Source organism: Oxyura jamaicensis, chromosome 3 (genome assembly GCF_011077185.1).
Source record: "Oxyura jamaicensis isolate SHBP4307 breed ruddy duck chromosome 3, BPBGC_Ojam_1.0, whole genome shotgun sequence".
Lineage (NCBI taxonomy): Eukaryota > Metazoa > Chordata > Aves > Anseriformes > Anatidae > Oxyura > Oxyura jamaicensis.
In genome coordinates, this window is record NC_048895.1 from 40,460,656 (window position 1) to 40,475,381 (window position 14,726).

The following is a 14,726-nucleotide window of genomic DNA, read 5'->3' on the forward strand; positions in this document are numbered from 1 at the left end:
ACGAAGCGCTGCGGCTTGCTGGGGGACGGTTCCGGTGTTGGATTTGTGCTTGGGGCACCCAGAGCTTCTCGCAGGAATCTTTTTTACTGTTTAAATTGAAATAAGTAATAAATACAAAGTATTTCCAATGGGAGAAAAGGAGGCAGTGTTGCGACGTCCTGCTCTAGCCTACAGCACATTTTGTAGCAATCCACATTAGATTTGGCAAATTTTACTATGCCCCCAGCTCTCTGTTTCTTCCCTCCCCAGGCAAACTACAAAATATAGCTTTTCATTTTGGTTGTCTGGTCTGTTTTGGAGGTAAAAAGGTGTTCAGTGAGTAGTGGAACAGTTTAAGGCTTCTTTTTTTTTAATTATTTTTCTCTGTGGATTTATATGGCTGTCACGGAGCTGAGGGCTGACTTTAAGTGCATTCTTGTAATACTGAGGAAAATGAGCACATCTTACTAGACCTCAGAGAATCCACTCGCACCAGCACTGCTATGGATACCATAATCATAGGAAAAAACTTTACAGTTTGCATGTATTAAAATCCAGCATCTCCATATAAGAGAGAGAGAGAGGCTGAAGACTGCTCCGATGCCCAGCAAGGTACGGTAATTCTTTCCCTTACAAGGAGGATTTGCGGAGACCCTGTTCAGCTGCATATTTTCACAAAGCTCATAGCAGCAACTTGCTACCTCTGAGGCTGAAATGTTTCAAAGGGGGTTTTCTGGTTGCTGTCAGGGAAAATAGGCAGGTGGGAAGATGTGCAGGGAAGGAAAGGGCTTGGAGAAGCCGGTCCTGCCTCTGACCATGAGCAAGGCAGCAGGCTGGCCGTGGGGCAGGGATGAGCACGAGTGATGTTTGCGCTCAAGCTGTTTGCTGAATGCTTTGATCTCCGTGGGTAGGAGATGTTGCTCCCTGGCCACGTGCCCTTCAAAGCCCAGGCTGAGGTGCTGGCTCCTCCACCAGCTTCTGCGGTCCCATCTCCTCCCTCCCTGGGAGAGGACGGTCGTGGGGTGCTGCCAGCCCCAGCCACAGGGCTGTATGTAAGCAGCAATGCCAGGGCGAGGTGGGCGACCTGCTGGGGTGGCTGCTGGGGTGGCTGGGGAGGGGTCCCCCACTGTAGAGCCACCCCATGCTGTGGTGATTCTCCATGCCCTGGCAGGACAGGCGAAGGGCTTTGCAATGAGTTGCTTTAATGTTGCCACCTCCTTTTCCTCCTGTCTCAAAGAGACGAACCTTAGCTTTGAAGCCTTTGAAACAACATCAAAGGATGAAGATTTCCAGAGGAGCTTAAGGGAGCTGGGTGCACACGTCCCATCGATGGTCAACAGGAGCAGGGTGTTTAATTCCTGGAGGAGCTTTGAAAATCTTGTCCTACGTGTATGTCCTTGCTGGGGAGGAAGTGAGAAGCAGTTGGCAGCTCTTTGTCTTCATAAAAGGCAGATACTGCCTTTTCTTAGTGAAGATGAGATGTGGTGGATTTGAAGACGATATCCAAGACTCAGGTTTGCTGTGAAAACCAGCCACCTGCTTCTTAAAGGAGAGGCAGTGAAAGCTAGCCTGTGATTTTGCCTCATCTGAAAGATAACTCATACTGCCATGTGCTCTTCCCCCACCATCACTGTGGGTGTAGGACAACCTTGCTGGAAACCCGGAGGCTTCTTAGTGAGGAGGCTTTTACCCATGGAGACAGTACAACGTCTTTGCCTTTTTCTGTGTTACCTTTCTCCCGTGTGTTAATACAGCCTGTGTCACTTTTTGGCGGGGCTGTCAGCCCCAGCTGGCTCCTGCTGGTGAATATTAAACCCAGGGTGTTCAACTCGACCGCCCTCGAGGGGGACCGCAGGGGCAGTGTGTGCCTGTCGGGATCATCTCACTGCCGCCAGTGCCGGTGCCTCCCACTGCTATCAGCTCTGCCGGCATGCCAAGGTGCAGACGGGACTTGCTGAGAGCTCTAAGTGCTGCCTGGCCCAGAGGGACGTGCCAGCGGGCAGAATCGCCGTGCGGGGCCGCTGATGGGACCTGACCCCGGGACAGCCCCGCTCAGCCCGTGCTGGATGTGGGAGGGGGTGGGAGGAGGTGGGGGCTGCGGCCAGGGCTGGCTTCGACCCTCTCCTGGAGAAAGGCGAAGGAAACTTGGCCTCAGCCTTGCTCGTGTGCTATTTTGGTTCAAGGTAATAACAGGAACTGCGCTGTAAATAAAAATAGACAAGTGAAGAATTTCCCGCGTCTGTCTCCAGTCATTTGTTTCCTCAGGAGGAATTATCCTTTTCCAGAAGCAAATCCTTCTTGTGTGTTTCTTGGAAACTGGGACAATAACACCGAAGGGGAAGAAGAGATTACAGAATTGTCACAAGGGGTGACAGTGGCACATCACACAGCCAGTGTCAAAAATGCATCCTCTAAAGCAAATAACAGCCCTGCTCGCTGGGGCTCGTCCTGACAATGTGACTGCTGGCAGCAGCTGCTCATCACACAGGGTGGGTGCCCCGTTATCTCCTGGCTGCTTGGGGGGGGCATGCTGCCTTCCCCTTGGTCGGCTCCATGCACCCCTCCCCTCTGGCCCTTCACACAAACGTCAGCGGCCAGTAGCACCAAGCGTTCCTGCCGCAGCAAGGCAGGGGTGCACAGGCTGTCTCCCTGGTGTTATCTGGCTTCTTTCACAAAAAAAAAAGAAAAAAAAAAAGAAAGCTTGTTATTCTGTCCTTTCAGAAGCAAAGGCTGAATTTATGACTTTTTTCTCCTTGTAGGAGCCAGGTATCCAGCTCTACCCACTGACGCATGGCTCTGCTGAGTGCTGGAAAAATTGACCCTGACACCTTGTGCTGGTCTGTTTGCCCCTCTGACGGTGCTAATGGGTGCGTGCTAATGGGTGCTTGTTTGCTCCCTTTCAAGTTAATATTCTGGCTATTTGAGGAAATCCCAAGTCACTAGGAAAGGCAAAGGCATTTTACGAGGAGCCCCAGCAGATGCTTTGAAGAACCTGCAGATGTGCTCAGACCCTGGTGAGGATGGCGTGTTGCAGAGTCAGCCAGAGGGCCACCAATCTGACCTGAAAATGTCTCGCCTCCAGAGGGTTTCGTGTCCAGTGCATGCCCCTGCTTCCCACTATGGCCAGGGGTATGCACAGAGCCAGTGACTTGCTGGGGTGGGATTCCTGGTAAAGCTGTCATATGGAGGTAGCATCAAAAACTCACCCAGTGTCAAATGCTGATTTTTCTTTTCCTCAGCTATTCACAGCTACAGCTATGGGATGGCTAACCCCAGTGCATTTTCTGTCCGTGCAGAAAATGAAGAACAGGTCAAGTCTGCTCTGAGAAGCGAGTACAGGACTTCTTTTCCCACAGGCTGTAAGTGGTAAGATTGCATTTTCTAATCCCTTATTTCTGAGAAGTTTAATTATGCTTCAACTAAAACCCAAATGTCAAAACACAGAAGGCAACGTGTCTTCTTTCAAAGTGCATTACCTGTTTTTTATAAAAGCCAGTAATTGATAGCAGGGGACAGAGCCAATGTGTTGAAGCAAGAAGGGACGGTAGGTTCTTGTTTCTGCCCCCAAATCCCTGAAACCTTACGATCAAACTTCTGGTCAAAGTTTACAGAGTTTGAAACTACAGAGCAGAGAGAAATGCAAAGCAGCCTGTGAAAGAGAGGTGTGAAACTGAGGGTGCGAAAGAGCAGATCTGTCGGGTCAGCTTTCTCTGTCTGCTAAGATGAAACCCACAACAGATCAGGAAAATCGGCCATGCAGCATTTGGACTTCAGAAGGTTTTAGAAGGACTTGTGTGAACGTGGTCACTGTCCCTGTGGGAACAGGGTACCGTGGGGGAGCTTTTTCTGTGCCTCGTGGGAAACATTGCAAGCAGAGATGGCCAGCCCTGAGAGGCTGAGCCAGGCCTGAGGTGCCCACGTACTGCCCTTACGGCTTCTGCTGATGGCGGTGGATGTCTGAAGGACAACGTGCCCACCTCTGGCTGTCTGCATCACTGACAGTGGGCCTGGTGCTGAAGTCACCTAAGCAAACATGAAGCTCACCTAGGCTTCTTTCCTAGGCTGCCTTACCGGGGAGCAAAAGACAATCGAGACTGACAGTAAATGCTGCAGGAGAAGTGGGTGGTGGTTCTAATTTAGGGCTGCTCGTCTAATTCAGTGCACATCGGCTGGGTAAAGCTTACTGCAGACAATGCAGAAAGGAGCCGTGCTCATCCATCGCCTCAGCGAGGCCTGGATTGTCAGGCAGCTGCTGCTACCTCTGCTCGGGAGCAGGGGCTTTACAAAACATATCACTTTTATGCTTGCCAAACATTTCCAGGAAAAATTCTTTATATTTAAAGATTTTCTGAAGATTATGATTAAAAATAGTCTCAGTTCAAAGCTTAGTCCTCTGAATACCAGGCATTTTTTATCATAGCATCAGTCTGGCCAAGCACTTAAATGCATACTTAAGTTTTAGTCCATGCCTAATAGAGTTACAACCAGCTTTAGGAGTGTCCTTTGTTGCCCTATTGACCAGGCACAGGCACAAGCTGAAGTGTAAATGTAGTTGTCTTGCTGAATCAGAGCAAAGTGATAATACGCTCATACTAGCTGAGACCGAGCAGTGAACTGCCGGTGTTAACAAGGTGAGGTTTCAGAGAGCCCGTGACATCAGAGGACATGGAAACCTCTTTTTATTAGCGCTGGCTGCACCTTGACATAGCTGCAAGGCAAGAGCCTGATCTGAAACAGGAGGATCCTGAAACACAGCCTGGAAGGGACCGGGCCTCTCGCATCTCCGCTCGCTTTCTGTGCGGGCACATTGTGGGGAGGGTTTCTTCTCTTCTCATGTGTGCCGTCACACACCTTGCCTTCTCATGATAGGACAAAGAGGCTACCAAGAACAGAAAGTAGGACGTTTGGCCTCTCTCCTCTATGGGAGGTGCAATGCAGATTGGCTTCCTGAGAACTAGGACAGCACCTCCAAAAGTAGAACAGCTGGTCACCCCGTTCGTGTGTGCCTTGCCTTACAAATGTATCCTCTAAAACTGAAGCTTTAAGAGACATTTTTGGCCTACTTAGGGAAATGTTTTCTGAAAATAGGGGCGGATACAGAACAGAACAAAACCTTTCCTTTCCCTTTGGAGCACAGTCAGAGCTGGTGAGTGGAGGAGCTGCATGCTGGGCAAAGAAATGCAAGAGGTGCCCTGCATCCCTTCTTGTATATCGGGCGATACCACGGTGACAAGAGGAATTCTTGCTTTTCACAGGCAAGATGTGGATGGATGACATAGCTCTACAGTGTTAGGTGATGCTTTACTGTGACAGAGGACTGCTCCTAAATCAACCTTTTGTGCGTGTGTTGTGCACACATGCACTTATGAACGTGTTAGACCAGAAGCAAAAATCGGACTTTTGTTTAAGTGACATGCATAGAAAAAGTCCACAGAAGGTTTCATTGCCCTTCACCGAGTTCCTTCTCTAAGTGCAATCAGGTCCATAATGTGTTCAATCCTGTCTGAGCGCTGGGAATGCCGGCATGACGGCAGCACCTTGTCCTGGTCAGCTGGACATGCCTGGGAACCGTGCAGCAGCCTGTGTGGGTAAACAGGAGCACGGGGTACAAAGCAGGTCAGCTAGCACACCTCTCGGAAAGCCACCACTGCCCTCACCGGACAAGGGAAACACCTCCGCAGCTCTGCTCAGCACAGCCCTTAATGTTTTTAGCCGGTTGCAGCCTGGGCTAATCCCATGTGGGTTTCTCACCTTGAGCCAGAGGTCACTCAGGCTGGCTGTGCTGCTCTGAAGTCTAGATTCATTCTTTTGGGACTCGTCGTTACTGAAGTCAGGTATGAGGCTGAATCTTAATGGTTAGTGAGGGAGGCTAATAGAAAGGGAAGCCTTCCAATTTTTTCCTCCAGTAAGTGTGCTATGATAATGAAGTTGGCGCCTGGTGGCTCCAGTTGTAGTGGAAGCTTGCTGCCTTGAGAACAGGTCTTTAATTCACATGAAGAGGTGTTTCATAAGCCATATGTGATGCCCTGCTTTGAATATTAATACCCAGAATGCTTATTCAGCTCACAGCCATTTCGGAGAAACGCTGTGTCTCTGTGAAGCCAGACTGAGCCCTTGGGTACTTTTTTTTCAAAGACAGTGTCAGGTTGTCCTGTATTCTTAATTCAACAGCCTTACCCAGCCTAGAAGTTTCTGACACCATTTTTGACGCCATTTTATTAATGTTATGTAATATTAAATGATTTTAGGTTTAATGAAAATGCAAGAGACACTGTAGGACAGTGGGTTTGGTCTACTTAGCCAAGTGACCTGTTAGTTACACACCTCCTAAAGTTACTTCTTCTATGGGGCAACCCCTTCTTAAATAAAACAACACAAGGAGGCAGCGACTGTGCTGGTGGCACAGCTCATGGCTTCAAAGGCCTTCAGCACAAGCTGGGGAAAGAATATTCAGTGTGAACTGAGATGCATGCTAGCAATGTCAGCCTCACTTTTTATTTTTATTTTTTTTTTCTAATGGATATTTGTGGGTAGGTCTAGGGAAATGACTGTGGCAGAGCCTCTGCTGTAGCACTCCCTTCCACCAAGTGCCTGTTCACCTTCATCCAGGGCTGGGGTGTTTTATGGAGGGCAGTGGCAGGCTCGCAGTGAGTTGGAGGTCGTGGAAGTAGATGTGGACAACCCTGATTATTTTTAACATTGGGGCACACCTGTGATAATGTCTGGGTAATACTCTTTGGGCTGCTAACGCTGGGCCTTGCTCGTACTCCAACCCAAGCAAGAGCGAGCCGAGCCATGCCAGCTGCCTCGTGGGGGATCCTTCCCACAAAACCAGACATCATGAGCCATGAGTGGGCTGTCACGTCTGTCCACTGGTCGTTACAACTGCTTTGCTCTCCCCAGTGCTGGGAAGGGATGGAGCAGGTAGTGTGTTTCTCTGTGGGTAGATCCCACATTTGCATACACTCACATTAAAAAGCAGTGTTGTTATTTCCTAACTCTGACTATGAAGCTCTCTGGCTCTCTCGTGACCAGTCGGACACAGCACACACTTGTAATAAAACAGTCCTGCTCCAGGGCCGGCAAGGCACTTTTTGATGTGTGCGTAGCGGGGGCAGATAATTTGTGTCACACGCAGGTGCCTAGTGTTTGCAGTGTACCTGCCTCTGCATTCGTTCCTACAGTTTTCATTTGTGTCAGGGAAGCTGTTTAGAATAGGCAGTGATGTTGGAAATGGCCTTCTGGTGGTATATAAATTCCTGGCTGGTACAAAATTTAGGAGATGGCTCAATCCAGTGACACTTTCTTGATACAAACGGCTCTAGCAGGCACAAGCAGTAGAAAGCCAAAGCGAAGAAAGGTGCATTAATATCTTCAAGACACATCTCTGAGTCTTGCAGTGTGATAAAGCAGGCAGGCAGTGAATTGAAGGCATAGCCTAGAGTGCAGTGAGGTTTTATTTCATTGTTCTCTTCTGCCACTTTCTGCCTCTTGTCTGCTCAGTCGTATGTTGCACCTTACCCTGAAACTCAGACTGTAGCTCCTTTTCAGGGCACATTTCGTCCCGCTTGTACCAGGCCTACCTCAACCTGGAGGTACACTTCAAACACCTGAAGACATTCTGGCTTTTTATCCCCACTGAAACCAATGAAAATTGTTTTCCATGTCTATGAAATTCACAGACACCATGTTGGGTGTCTCAGTCTCCAGCACAATTTAAACTCCTGTGCTTAGAGGTATGCTACAAAGCCCAAAGGACTTCAGTCTTCAGTGTCTCCCAAGTCCAACGGAAGTATGATATGAGAAGTGAAAAAGCAGAAAATAAATAATGAATCCAGCTACCAAGATCATTACCTGTCCACTGATGGATTCAAGGACTATCAAGAGCCATCCTGAATTTTAACAGCATGTCAGATCTCCCATCCCGAATTATACCAGAAGGCTGAGTTGCTCACAGCAAACAGAGGGAAGAAAGCATCGTGTGTGTAGATGGGGGAGAAACATCCCTGAGAGCAACAGGAATCTTTTCCAGCCCTCCAGGAGAGAGGCAGGTGGGAAGGGGAAGTGGGTGCTGCGTGTGATCAGCCTGTTGAAGGCCATCTCCCATACCTCCCACTTCCACAGACATGGGGCTGGAGAACTGGAGAGTGGAGAGGAGAATTTACAGAATTGCAGAAATGTGTGGGTTTGAAGGAAAGGGAGAGCACAGCTCTGCCAGCGACGTGCCTCTGTGCCCCTGGGAGCAGCAGTGGGGCTGCCGCACCGTGCTGCCGCTGGGGCCTGGGCTGTGCCTATGGGGGCTCATGGCGAACCGGGAAGGGGCAGGAGCGCCTGGGAAGCAACAAATCTGAGGAGAGGGATTTGTTTTTCCACCCTGAAGTAAGCTTGGAAAGTTGCATGAGAGCGATTTACATGCTTAAGCAGGGTTTAGGCATTTGTGCCCAGCCTTGTGGTTCATTTCCTCATTCACTCAAACGTATAAAGAGTGAACAAATGTTTGGTAAACAGGAACCTAAGGTTTCAGCGATGAAAAGGCTTTACCCTCGCCCACAGAGCTGCTTGCAGCGTTGGCTTGGCGAAGTTTTACAGAAGGCGATGACTTGCCTCCTGCCTGACACGGGGTGCTGCACGCCGTGCTCCAGCCCTTGCCCCCACAGCTTTGCTGCTGTTTTCCCCTCCCGCAGAGCCCCTGAGCTGGGCAGTGCGGTGGGCAGAGCTCCCCACGCTGCCAAGGGCTGGCATGAGGGGGGAAAGCTGGCAGCGAGGGGCCCCTTCGGGTCAGCCTCCGCGAGCACTGACAAGGGCGAAGCTGGGGAACTTGCACAGCTGCTGCCCGGGCTCGGTCTGTGAATAACTGGAGAGCTTTCCATCAGCGGGACTGTCGGGCCAGGTATTTGCAAGCACTTTATTCGGTGGTTTCTTTTTAGTGTGGTTGCTGGATGGGGAGGACAGGATAAAGAGAGGAACCTTTCATGCCTCAGCATTCTGCAGCATCCGGCGTTTTCATGAAACCACAAAGGACCTTAAAGAAGAAAGAACAAGCGCTCTGTTTATAGGGATTTAGACGGCCAAAACAAAGAGGGAGCTGTGCTGTTCAGTGATCTCTCAGAGTCAAGGGGTCCGAAGGCACAGGTCCACGTTTGAGGCTGGAGCCCACCCTCCCTAGGTTGCAGCCTGCCACCCCTTGCCCACACGAGGGCTGGTGGAGCTGGTGGAAGCTGTGTGGCCAGTGTGCAACCCGGCCTCATCATGCACACTAAAAAGACTAAAAGATGACTCCAACCCTCTGCAGCTGCCTGGGGATTCATGCCATGCAGAGCCTTCTCCACTCGGGGCATGCTGCAGGATGTACTCGATGCGAAGGACAAGCAGGCAGTGCCCAGCAAGAGCTGCACGGAAAGGGGAGCGGGGGGCTGGCGCTGCAGTGCCCCAGGGCAAGAGTTTTAGTTCAGGTTTTTCTGCAGGTGTGTAGCGGAAGGTAGCGCAGAGACAGGTCTGGTAGTTAGAGCAGGAAGACTGCCGCTCCCACAGGTAGTCCTGGTGCTTTCTTAAGAGCATTGCACCAGAACAGTTTAAGTGGGAGGCTAAGGGTGATGGCAGTGTGTACTTCTTAATCACTCTCACTCCTCTCCCCTCAGTGCCCAAGCTGACCGAAGTGCACAATAAAAGCAACTGTGCAGCACAAATGCTGTGATGCCCTCTTCATGATTCAAACCCAGTGTTCCCGACCGCAGCTCCCAGGCCTGGGGCTGGAGGACAGCAGGGCGTCCTCCAGGAGGAAAAGGCTTGGCCACGTGTACTGCTCTCCCTGTCCAGCCTGCAGTATGTCCAAATCATCTCCTGTTAACCTGAAAGGAAAATCTGGGGCTAAGGATATTTTAGAAGCCTTTGGAAGGGTGAAGACCGAATCAAGTGCTAACATTTTATTATCCAGCTTTCCTTAACAAGATCCCCATTCACTCAGCTCCAGTAAAATTTTGAAGTCATACTTTGGGTGTGGAAGAGACCTCATAAATTCTAGCACTTGTGGAATCTCTGAAGATTATTTTCTCCTTGGGTTTAAATAAAGACATTCTCAGTGAAGAGCATTTGAGGATTTTCCAGGGCAAAGGTGCGGAGATGCAGTCTAACTAGTCTCAGCAGTTTTCATCAGCTTAGTGGAGAAAGAGTTACACATTGCACAGGGATGTTTGTTCCAAAAAAAGCTTTGATTAAGAGTCTCAAAGCAGCTAAAACACGTTTCTGCCGTGCCACCTTGCCAGGGCAGAAACCCACAAGCCGTGCCTCAGGTCCCTGCTGCAGGGCAAGGCACAGTGCTGGGACCGGGCTCGCAAGCCCCATCCATGTACAGTCGGGGATTCCCGATGAGTGATTTCAGCTGAATACATGTGAACTGTCCTCAGCGCTGGCTTTGTGAAAAGTTTAGATTTGCTCCTAGAGGTTTCTGTTGCCTCTTGCAGACAGGCCTGCTTGTCCGTGGCACTCCTGCAGAATTAATGGGGTGTGTGTGCAAGTGAGTTTTGGATGTGATGCTGCACAATTGCACCGCCCAAGTGCATGACCTGGAAAGCACACGCACAGATGCAGACTCCTTTAGGTTCCATTTTAGTTGAATTCCTGTAGCAAATGCCAGATGTTCCTGTCCAGCAGTAGCACGTAACAAATTATCAGTCGAAGGAATTCCTCTAAGGCTGTGGGACCGACGGGAGGTAACCAGAAGGTCAGTGCTGTCTCCCAGGTCAGCACAGGAGGGATAACCTCAAGTTCAGCAGCATTATCCCAGATTTCAGGGCTTTTGCTGGTGGGTCCTGTCAGCTACTTCTAGCTATTGCTTCCCACGTCCTGCCCAGCATCAGGTGGAGTTTGTGTGGGCTTTGGCACCAGCCATTTTAGAGCTCCTGCTTGTCTGAAAGCCCTGGTCAGAAAGTAGATGAATTTTCCAGACCTCCCAGTCAATATTTTTGATAGCTAATTTTCCGTGGATCACATCTTTAGCGTTATCCTGAAATGTATTATGGTGTCTTGTAAGTGCGTTATCACTCAGAGACAACACAAAGTGCTTCAGACAGGCAGAGAGCCAAAAGCTGTCCTTGGGTGAATATTTGCAGTTCCTCTTGACTCCCGGGTATCTGAAGGTCAGGTCTGGCCCACAGTCTCCTACAAAGCCAAAGAGATAGGAGTGCCAAAGAAGTCTTAGGAGGACAAAGGTAGTTATCAGCAATTTCCAGTTGCTTTGTTCTGGTGATGGGGAGGTAAAACTGTGTGTAAGAGGAGACAAAAGGAACACACTGGGCACATCTTGTAGGACTGCATGATCCCTTGGTTTCTAGCTGCCTGAGTGTAAGGTATTTTGTTATCTTCCTTTATAAGTGGCTCTCAGCTCCCACGTAGCCCTTTTTGCTAACGCGGGGCCCAGTCATGTCCTTGACTGACTGTACTTTGTTTGCCTCTTCTACTGACTTCGGCTGTTGGGTCCATCTTGCAAGCTGGCACTTCTGTGCGAGGCGAGAAGGGCTTGCAAGAGGCATTCAGGTGGGTCCCCCTGCTCTCCCTTAGGTTCAGGAAGACCTCTCTGTACGCAGCCCTCAATGCAGACGTCCGTGAGTCAGCACTACTGAACGCTCTCTGCTAAGCGGTGGTGCTGGGCTTGGCCAGCATCTTATGAAACTCAGTCCTGTGTGCAGAGATTGCAAACTCTGGGCGTGCTGCTCACAGGAGGCTTGAGTTTACCCAACCCTTCATGCAGGAGCTCATGTGAAACCTCTCACAAACTGGAAACCAACATGGTGTTTGCTCTCTGTTGCTGTGCCTTTATAATCTCTAGCTCTCTGTCCCTGTTGCCAGGTCAGAGCAGGGTGCTAGGTGGCAGAGGCACGTGGTGAGCGTGCACAGTATTGCACAACCCACCTCGTGCTGCTGTGCCTGCTCCGTCAGGTTCATGGCCTCTAACAGGAGGCACTCACCCTTTCTGTCTAAAGAAAAAAGAAACCAAAGGAATCATTTTTATGCTTATCTCCAGATCCCACTCTCCAAACGGTTGCTCTGCCCTCTCAGACAGCCCCTTCTGTGCCAGGCAGAGCCCTGTGCAGCCTGCTGCGTCGGGCTGGGAAGGAGCCTGCAGCAGCGAGCACCAGCCCTGCCCAGGAGCGGAGAGGGCCTGGGTTTAAACTGAGGTGTGGAGTGATGCTGTGCTCTGGAAAGGGACAGACTTGCAGCCTCTTCCTGAGGGAAGCCTCCCAGACAGCTCAAAATCTCAGAAGCAGAAAGCCTACAGCCTTTAATAAAATTGAGATTTTTTTTTGTAGGATTTTGGGGCTAGCAATAACTTCCTATAAAATTGGATGGAGCAACATTAAAAACCCTGCAGGAGAGGGTATCATTTTCTATTAAACTCCAGAAGGCTTCTCCAGGAGGGGCTGAAGCCATCTCAGGGATGTATCCCCTTGGTGCAAGCTGTCCTGGGGAAGTGCCCCCCTGCTCCATGCCCGCTGGTGGTGGGGTGGATCCCATCGAAGTACTTCCCCAGTGGGTGCTGGTCTGGGGTCACCAGCTTCCTCCGCACAGGACCCCCAGGCAGCCCCCAGACGGCAATGAGTGCTCAGAAGTCCGTGTTAAAATGGGTTTACTCTTTGCAAGCAACCCTTTCTCTCTGGGTGCCAGAACATTGCCTCACAGCTGCTGCTAACCTGGGCCAGAACTGAGCTGGTGATTTATACGGGAAAGGCTTTGTGCCTGCTGCCTTAAGTGCCTGCCTTGCTGCTTTGCCTTTCTCCCCGACCTCTCTTCTTATCCCCTTGCCACTCACATTCTGGGTATTTCCAGCTACCTCTGAACGGAGCGTTAATGTAGATAAATATTACTGTGAGGAAGTAATGGCCAAATACTCTCTGCATCATCTATATGCATTGGTTGGGGAGCGATTTTTCATTTCATACATCATTTGCTATTTCAGCATGTGGCAATTCTGCAAAATGAGGAAGGAGAACTGGAGAGCCGAGGAGCCCACCCTTTGTTCCTGCTGTTCCCACACCCCGAGCACTGGCACACAGTGGCTGCTGGCCTCAGATGTGTTCGGACGAGCTCAGGTGAATCTTGTGCTAACCCTGTGTTTGTCACCCTGTGCGTCTTCTTCCTTCCCATCAGACTGCTTCTCTCTTCTTTGCTCAGCTCGAGCACATCTGTGTAGGGTTAATCTACTTTCCCACCCACCCCTAATCTTCCACCTTGCTGTATTCTGTGTTTTTCAGTATAATTGGTCCCAGCATATCAAACACAACCACCATCCCTCTCCCCTAACTCCAATAAGAGCTCATACACCAGCAAAGTAATCTTTCCCACCTGGGCCACTCCTGTGGTTTCATATCACTTAATCCTCCCTCGTGAGCTGAGGAAGAGTTTAAGGTAACATCTGCTCAGCTTTATATTTGTTGTGTTTGTACCAATGGTCCCTTGGTTCCCATTGCCAAGCAAGTAAGGGGAACATCTCTGTGAGAGTCCCACATTTTCTGGGAGATAACAAATCCTGCCAGGTGAACCCTGCTATTAGAGACCCCATTAAAATCAAGGACGTAGGTTTGGTAAATTTACTCTTCCAGCCTGCTGTGCTTATTCCGCTTGCCTATTTTCCCCTTGAGTTTCTTCCTGGATTAATTTCCTCCCTGCTCCCTCCCTGTCGCTGATGGGCTGTGAGCAAGGAGCTGAGCCCCTTCCCCTCATCAAGCCGCAGGCTCACACCTTCCTGCAGCTGGCAGTGTCTGCCTGTCGGCCTCGCTGCTAAGCCTTGATTCAAGTCTTCTGCTGGAAAGAGCTACCTTACTGCTTGGCAATTGCTGCTCCTCAGAAGCAGGGAGCATCCTCACATGGCATCCCACCAACTCCTGGGAAAGCCCTGCGAGCTACAAAGTGTTTGAGGGACCTGCTGATGCCAGGGACTTATCTGAAGGTCACCTCCTCCATCATACTGCTGGTGTGAGGGGAGCTAAGGGGAGCCTTTCTGAATAGCTCTCCTCCGTGCTCTCCTATGCCATGCAAAGCTCATTCACCTCTGCAGTATGCTGCTGCGCCCCTTGAAGTGAGCCATCATTTCATTTTCGGTGACTTCCTAATGTGTTTGTTCCTTTCTTTCCGAGCAGCAGCACAGGCATTGCTGCATTTGGCAGAAGAACAAAGCCTCATTGTTCAAAGCCTGCATGCTCCAGCATCAGCTGGGACAAACACGATCGCGCTCCTAGACCTCAGCTTCCAAAGCCAGCTGGACAAAGAGCGAAAAGGCTCAAAATCCCAAGTTGGAAAAAAAACCCTCACCTTTATCTTGCCTCTAAAGGACTCTGTCAAGCCCAGCTTTTTATCTGTTCTTTCTTTTGTTAGTAACACCTCTTCAGAAACCCGAATATAGCATCTCCTCTTCTGTTGACTTGTCCCCCTCGGACTGACCCGGCTCACTGTGCCCATTTGCCTGCGCAGCTCTGCCATCGGTGCGTGTCCACCTGGCCCTGGGCGCTGCGCTTGCTGCTACGTCCTGCTCAGGGACAGCCCCAGGGAGGGCTCGGGGCCTGGGAGGATTGGTTTTGGAGCAGTCACACAAAGCAAACCCGCTATTACTAATTTTTCTTTCAGCAATGTGGTGGAAAAAGCCTTCCCCCAGGCTCTCATCCGTCAGGTTGCAAATGCTGAGGCAGGCGCTGGGGGTGATACCTTGTTTTTTTGTGGCTCCATCCTGGTGCCTGCCTGGAGATGCACAAGCACAG

At 50.3% G+C, this 14,726-nt stretch overlaps 2 long non-coding RNA genes across 3 annotated transcripts in view; both read left to right on the top strand.

The window, feature by feature from the left end:
- LOC118164737 overlaps positions 1-14,269 on the top strand; it is a 60,304-nt gene extending 46,035 nt beyond the window's left edge. The window contains exons 1-2 of one of the 2 annotated variants that reach the window (XR_004749639.1): positions 5,634-5,813; positions 12,932-14,269. This is a non-coding gene — a long non-coding RNA (uncharacterized LOC118164737). Of the gene's footprint in view, positions 1-5,633; positions 5,814-12,931 lie in introns of those variants that run through there. The other variant, XR_004749640.1, reaches the window with a different exon arrangement.
- Positions 375-2,210, top strand: LOC118164738. The gene is made up of 2 exons (XR_004749642.1): positions 375-591; positions 1,835-2,210. It is a non-coding gene; the product is annotated as an uncharacterized LOC118164738 (long non-coding RNA).
- Positions 14,270-14,726: the final 457 nt, after the last annotated feature.